The following is a 7,985-nucleotide window of genomic DNA, read 5'->3' on the forward strand; positions in this document are numbered from 1 at the left end:
AATAAATCATCTCAGTCAATTCAGATTACATGAGATGATCAAATTTTAAATAAACCCCCCAGAGATGCAGAGTGAAACAAATGGCATATTCTGGAGAATTCGAATGGACACCGTGCATTAAACTGATTTGAAGTTTACTTGGCATTTTACATTTGCTCAAAGTTAAAAATAAGTGATAACAATAGCAAAATCTACCTGAATACTTATATCTACCAATCCAGGCACCACACCAGTGCCAGGCACTTTACATGCCGTACCTTATTGAAACCTCACAGCCCTACGAGGTTATGTGCTATTATTATTCTCATTTCACAAACAATAAAGTAGGTCCAAATACGTTATATAACCTGAACTAGCCTTTAACTCAATTAGTTAGGTTGGAGCAGAACCCAGGGCTGACCTTAAAACCCACGCTAGCAATCACTGTAAGGTTTGGGTTCCTTAACTTTCTAAAGAATGGCAGATTTTGACTAAATCGGAAATATAATAAAGGGTAACAGCAAACACAGGTATCTATGTGTGATATAACCCACCTCCTTGAAAAAGAATGGAAGCTACTAAGTTTTTCAAAAAGGTGTGTCCTCTCTCTACACATGCATGCACGTGTGCGCTCTCGCTCTCTCGCTCCCTCTCTCTCTCTCTCTCTCTTTTAAAAACTGGATTTGAGTGAAAGTTGGCCTGCACAGAGATGTAAGGTGGGCTTTTGTTTGGCAGGAGCCCTTTCATAGGACTTTTTTTTTTTTTTTTTGGAGACGGGAGTCTCACTCTGTCCCCAGGCTGGAGTACCATGGCTCAATCTCAGCTCACTGCAACCTCCACCTCTCGTGGATTCAAGTAATTTTCTGCCTCAGCCTCCCAAGTAGCTGGGATTACAGGTGCCTGCCACCACACTTCAGCTAATTTTTGCATTTTTAGTAGAGACGGGGTTTCATCATCTTGCCAGGCTGGTCTTGAACTCCTGACCTGGTGATCTACCTGTGTTGGCCTTCCAATCACATATACCTTTTAAAAGAGCATAAATTCACTGTTTAGAGATGCCTTAAGTCTCATCTTTGATTATAATTTTCCTGAGGATCATGGTATCTTCATTTTAGTTCTTCTACAAAGTTTCTGTGAGCATAGGGTCTCATGAGAAGGCATGATGTTGTGGAATAAACAAAAATCTACCTTTCCAAGAATCTCTAGCGTATGGTGATGCCTTCCATTTGTTTTCTAACTCTGAATATTAGAGGAAAAAAATTAACTAAACAATTTTTTTTTTTGCTTCTGAAAATTACAAAATTCTAACTTTGATTACTGTTCTTAATTGGGCTTCTGATTATTGCCCTTCTTGTCCTAGTATGTTTTCTGAAGAACCACCTACCTGATGAATAACGCTTCTATTAAAAAAAATAGTTCTGACAGTCTCAGTTTATAGTTTTAAGGCCAAAAAAACTAAAGTATTTGCCTAAAGCTCCATAACTTGTTGATAACAAAGTCCAGATGGCAGAACTGAGAAATGAACCTGGATTCCTGATTCCTGGATTGCTTTAGTTCCACCTACTGACCTGAATGACAGAGCAACTCTTATTGCAATATTCCTGTTACCTTTTAGTCAACTCATTTCTGAAATCAAAGTTCAACTTAACTTGCATTAGAGTAAGAATGCAAAGCTTCTAAATGTTCAGATAAAGAGCTCATGATTAAGACAATCAGCATCACAGTTCACTGACACAGGCAAATGATTCATATACAAAGCTACATGGTTATAATGACTTCCTTGGATTACATGAATCAGAAAGGCTACTACCCATACCATTGACTTGACCAAAGACCTCTAGAGAGATGGAATCTTAATGTCAAGACATTATATTTTGTATGTCTACACGGGCAACAAAGCATCTCAACCATGTAGATGACTCAAATACGTCAAAATTCAACCCACTGGCAAAGTGGACCAACAAGTAGCAGGCTCCTACTCAAGAACCTCTTAGCACTAGGATAGTTGGGAACTAGTCATTTAACAACAAATTACTTCAAGGTGTTTCACTGAACACCTCATCCTCACAAGGTCACTTCCATAATATTAGGCATGGAGCAAGCAGTTAAGATTCTAACCACATTAATTTGTGTACAATTTACTCTTGCACTAATTTCCTTTCCAAATGGCATTTACCCCAGGATCTAAAGGATTATGAAGGAAATAGTTTCCAGGACACTTAAAAGGAGCCCTTTTCATACCTATTAAAGGAATATATTTACTAACAGAATCAATGCTATATTTCTTACTTTAAAGCATAATTTGAAGTGGAATTCTGAGTGACTGCTAATGGGTATAGTGCCTCTTCTTTGCGTGATGTGCTGGAATGAGTGGTAGTGATCAACGCACAACTTTGTGAATATACTGAAGACCAATGAAATACATATACTCTAAAGGGTGAATTTTATATGTCAATTAAATTGCAATCGAGCTATTTTTGAAAACCAATAATTTGGAAAACAAAATAACCTAACTCTGGTTCTTTACATAGCCTTACTGTGAGCTACTGCCAAGGGACTGTCAGTAACCCCCACTAGACTGTGACATACTTTAGGTAAACCAATGAAAATTTGGTATCTCAAGGATTTTCATCCCTTATCTTTAAAACGTATCATTTTCTTATTGCTTCATTTCTACTTTACATCAAATAATAAGCTCATTAATTAGTTCATTTTGTTTTCTTTCAAATCCAAAACAAATGCTAAACTGTATTAAGTCGTGAGTGAAAAATACCTTTAACTTTGATAAATCAATTATTTTGAGTTTTAGTCTCATGTTAATACAAGTTAGAACTTAAAATCAAACATTTCGAGTAAACATTTCTAAAATATTAGAAATTAAATATTTCTAATAAAACATTTATGTGGTTTCTTTTGCCCTCACTTTTCCACAAAATAAAAGTGTCACCAAAAACCTTTCAAATAATATTCACAAAATAACTGCAATCATTTTAGACCCCTACTGAAATATGAGTTTATGTGTGCCTGTGTGTAGATTACGTACATACACACACAGACATACATAAACTAGTACATACACACACACACCCCACACCTGCTTTAGTTTATTAATCATATAAAAAACATTTAGACAAGATTTTATTTTAGGAAAATTAATGACCTACAAGCCCATGTCACCGTAACAGATAATATACATGAACTGATCATTCAGCCATTTGAAGTGACAGTAGCATGAAGCTTCCAAAACTTTATGGAGACCATTTTTTTAAGGTTTGATTTAAAATATTATCAATTACAAAGAGCTTTTCATCAATCGGACTTTTATTCAACACTTACTATATTCCAGGCTAGGTGGTGGAGAAACAGATGCAAGACAGGCCTGCCCTCAAGGAAGTCCCATTTTGACTGCTTGCTTTTGTCAGGCACAGCACTAAACATGTTCACTTAGAGCATCTGACCTCCTAGGTTTAACGTTAACCACAGCAGGGGAATCTGAGGTAACCATTACAAATGACTGTAAGGCTGCAAGACTGGAAAAAATAAAGTTTAGAAATAAAAGCTGTTGTATGTTTAGACCAAATCTAATTCTACTTCCTAATATTACACTTGTACTTCCAGATATACTGCTTAAAAAATGACCCAGAATATAACTATACCTTCCTTAACAGACATGACTTACATAATTGTCTCATTTAAAGGTCCATCTATTATACTTCAAAGCATCCTCTTCCATGAAAGGATACTTATCTTTACCTTCAAACCAAACCTCTTCATCTGGGTACGCTACTAAACAGTTGCTGAATGAATGAATGAATGAAAAAAAAAACAGATGTTCTAATTGCCAAGGAGGTACTCGCTGGATGCTTATCTCAAAACACAATGGACTGACGGACCAGAATTCTACTGGAAAAATCACTGAATTTCAGAGGTAAAAACAGTAATCACTAGACAATGTCATGTAGTCAACATGTTATTAAATTCGCAATAAAGACCAGGAGGGGAACTTTCAGGAATAAAAATGAAAAGTGTTCATCAGGGTACTTTAAAATGGACTTCGTTCTACCATCTCTGAATTGGGAACACAAATGTAAGACAAAGAGATGGGAGGGTGGGGTGAAAAAGTCAAAAGGTCACCACCGAGTGACCCCCAAGAGAAATGCGCGCTGACCACTAAAGCTCGGGCCGAGCTGGGTGGACACCTCCCGCCCGAACCACCGGCTGGGCTCTGCCTCGCAGCCCAGAGCTGGAGGCCACCCCGGCCCTTTTCAGCGCTGCTGCCTGCGTTCGCCCAGAACGTTAGCACAAAGAAACCACCAAGAAGCAAAATACGGTCCCCATGGGCGCGGGGCAGGCTTGGGGACCCGCCGGCAGGAGCGCTCTCCCCGGCTCCTCGCCGCCCGGGAGGCAGCCAGGGAGCGGCGGGCCGCGGAGACGCCTCCGTCCGACCCTCGCCGAAGTGTTTCAGAACTTGCCACCCACCCCCCGCTCCATTTTCTCCTCTCGACTCGGAGGCAGGACCCGCGCGAGGAGGACGCGAGAGGACAGGCGGGCGGGGCTCACGGCGGCGGGCGGGCGGACAGGCGGCCGGCGGAGCGCGCCTAGGTCCCGCAGCCCCACGCCCCCTCGTCCGGCCCCCGCCTCCGCGCCGCTATTGTTCCCGCACCGCCCCCGCCCGCCGCGCGCTCTCGCCCCCACTCTCGGGAGGGAGTCACGGCTGAAAAGGCTGCGGCGGCTACGGCACAATAACATAAACACGGCGGGGCCGCCGGCCGCCCCGGCCCTGCGGCACCCGCCGCACTCACCCGGCAGCGCAGCGAACGGCGACAGGGAAGCCCGCCAGCGGAGACAGGGTCCGTCCGGGCGGTCGCAGCGACCGCTACCCACCGCCGCTCACGGCTCCGCGTTCCGAGCCGCGTCGTCCGGCCTCAGCCGCTCCGCTGAGTAACAGAGACGCGGGCCGTCACCGCGCACGCCCGCCCTACGTCATCGCGCAGGGCACCGCCCCCGCGCTTCCCGAGCTGCCTGCGGGGCGGGGCAGCCCCGGGGCCCGGATTGCAGGGGCGGGGCGCCGCCCTAGGGCGGGGCTACTCCAGTGGGCCGAGAGGACTTGCGGAGGTCGCCTGGAGGCGGAGCCGCCGGGAGAGCCTCCGAGGGCGGTGACGAGGGGCGTGGCCAGGAGCGACAGGGGCGGGGCCCTGTGGCGGCACGTGGCGGCGCGTGGCCCCAGGGGACCGCATCTGGCTGGCAGCGGTAGCCAGGTCCTAGCTTAAGCCTTCGGGCCTCGCCGGCACAGGGTTGAAGGGCAGGTGCGCTTAGGCCAAATCTGCCCGGCGAACAGGCACTCTTCCACTCCGTACATACCGGAGCGATGAAGAGCTGTTTACCTTGACCGACAGTAGTTCCATTCTGAGGACACCTGTCCGGGTCCCAGCAACCCACAGAGAGATAAGTGTTCTCTTCACCTGCCCGAGAAAAGCTGCCTCCTGTTTTCCCAAATCCACGTCCTCCGAGATTCCTTGCGAATCCACTTCTTCCCAGATTCCTCGAATTACCTGGCTTACCTCTGAGGCCCTACAAAGCGTGTAAATGTTACAGAAGGGATAAATTGACGAGCCCTTCAAATAGCCAACAACGGGTGGAAATTACCTACATCCATTCGGTAGAATACATTTTAGCAATTTAAACGCCATGTGTTCAAGGAATTCTTAACAACATAGAAAAATGTTCACAATATATCATTAAAAGAAAGAAGCAAGAAACAGGTCTTATATATAGAATGATCCCACTTAGATACTATATATACGCATAGAAAAAACCTGGAAAGAAATACACCAAATTATGTTAAAAGTGGTTCATCATTGGACTATGGAATAAAGGGTGACTTGGTTCTCTGTCACACTTTGGGTACTTTCTCATGTTTTCCGAGAGGAATAGTTATGTTCACGATCGGAAACAAGTAAGTTACTTTAATAATAAATATATAAATATTTACATATATAAATTTTACATATATAAATATTTACATATATAATAATATATAATAATAAATATATAAATATTTACATATTTATATATTATAAATATATTTATAAGGTTTATCTTTATAATAAATATTATGTGTATATATATATATATATATATATATATATATATATATGTTGGGCTGGCCTGTTTCTGGTGATTCTGAAAAGGAACATACAGGTGATTATTCATTAATTCTCCTCCCGGTTTCTCTTTCCCTCCTTTTCAACCTTCTTAATTTCCTTCCTTCCTTTATTCCTGCAATAATTATTTATTGCATGCCCATTCAGTGCCAAGCAATACAATAGAGTTTACAACAGATTTAATCACTGTGCTATCAAAGTAATAGCAGTAAACAAATGCAAAATTATCACCGTGTTATAATACAAATTGTTAAGGATACATAATATTATGAAACCAGTTAATACACTAGTTAATAAGGCCAGGAAAGATTTCCCTGAGAAACTGTCGCTTGAGCTTGGAATAGGTTTGACTAGGCAGAGAATATTTTAGAGGTAACTTTGTATGCAAAGGTCCTGTGTTGAGATTGAGCAGAATAAACTGGAGAAATTCAGGAAAGCCTAGCTCTGCTGGAAAAGCAAGGAAGAAGGAGCTATAAGATGAAGTCAGAAAGATTGGTAAAGGGTTCAAATATAGGACAGCCATATTGGCCATGTTGAAAACCTTTTTATCCTAAGTGCAATGGGAAGCCCCTGACATATTCAGCAAAGGGTATGGCATGGTTAGGATAGCTTCTTGAAAATATTTCTTATTGGAAAAAGGCCAGGTGGATGTAAGCGTAGTCTAGATCATAAGAAGTAGAGGCTTGATCTAGGAAAATGGTCATGGAAATAGTTGATAGACATGGAAAGAGCTGAGAATTATTTAGGATGTTCAAGGGACAGAACTTGCACATTCTTCAAGTGATGGGTTAGGTGGGGCAATGAAGGTGAGGGAGCCATCAAGGAAAACTCAAAGGTTTCTGGCTTGTGGCCAAGGATGGATATTAATGCTGGTTCATCAAGACGGGAATCTTGGAAAAGGACCAGACTGGCATGAAAATATTGTGAGAGCAGGTTGTTTGGCTGTTTGAAGGCTTTTGAGATGCCCAAAACTGATGTTAAATTGGTGGTTAGATATACAGAGCTGAGGCTCAGCTAGATAAGAGACGAATCATTGACAGTGAGTGATGCCTTGAAGCCTTGGGATGGATGGGTCAGCCTAGGCCTGAGGAAGAGAGGGCAGTGAGTGAGAAGAGAGGGCCTGCATCCAGTCTTGGGGAACTTCAGCATTAAAGGGCCACAAAGGAGGAGATGAGTCTGTGATGAGCTGCCAGGAAGATAGAAGGATAATTGGGAGAGAGGTGTTCAGGAAGAAAGTACTGATCAATAATATTAAAGATAAGAGGAGGCTTGGAATCCTGGAGTAATAGAACCAGAAATGAGAGTGGGCTGGGAAATGAATGGGAGGTGAGAAAATAAAGGAGGTGAATATGGATGAGTCAGACAGTGAAGAAGGATACAAGCTTATTTTACCTCTGATGGGAAGACTGTTGAGAGGGAGAGGTTGAATACACACATAAGAGAAGGAAGAAATATATGTTTCCTGAGAGAAGGGGTGTGATTGGGCACACAGCCAGAGGTATGGGCCAGTACCTCCTACTCTTCACCAGAAAAATTAAAGACCTAGAAGTAACAAAAAAAGAAACAATACAACCCTTAGAGCTGTTGTGAAGTGAGAGGAGTTGCTGGGAGCAGAGCTCCAGAGTTTCACACCCAGTTCCGTAATGCTATTATTAGTAACAACCTCCATCTCATTCCACCGGGCAAGCTTCTGACTTTGCATCAATCTACCATGGTCAGCCTCTGATTGTCTACATCTAGAAAGAACATTCCACATATTTACATGTGTGCGTTTGTGTGCTTGTGTGTATGTATGATTTCAGAAAGCATTTTGCTATTTCTGATGGAATGTAATTATCTCTG

At 42.7% G+C, this 7,985-nt stretch overlaps 1 protein-coding gene across 5 annotated transcripts in view; it reads right to left on the minus strand.

The window, feature by feature from the left end:
• MAPK8 (mitogen-activated protein kinase 8) overlaps nucleotides 1–4,944 on the minus strand; it is a 108,419-nt gene extending 103,475 nt beyond the window's left edge. The window contains exons 1-2 of one of the 5 annotated variants that reach the window (XM_074382145.1): nucleotides 4,782–4,944; nucleotides 3,316–3,509 (exon numbers count right to left, since the gene is read on the minus strand). The gene's annotated coding sequence lies outside the window, so the exon portion shown is untranslated. Of the gene's footprint in view, nucleotides 1–3,315; nucleotides 4,400–4,781 lie in introns of those variants that run through there. The other 4 variants (XM_039478293.2, XM_074382146.1, XM_003929976.4 and 1 more) reach the window with 4 other exon arrangements.
• Nucleotides 4,945–7,985: the final 3,041 nt, after the last annotated feature.

Source organism: Saimiri boliviensis, chromosome 12 (genome assembly GCF_048565385.1).
Source record: "Saimiri boliviensis isolate mSaiBol1 chromosome 12, mSaiBol1.pri, whole genome shotgun sequence".
In the NCBI taxonomy this organism is placed as follows: Eukaryota; Metazoa; Chordata; class Mammalia; order Primates; family Cebidae; genus Saimiri; species Saimiri boliviensis.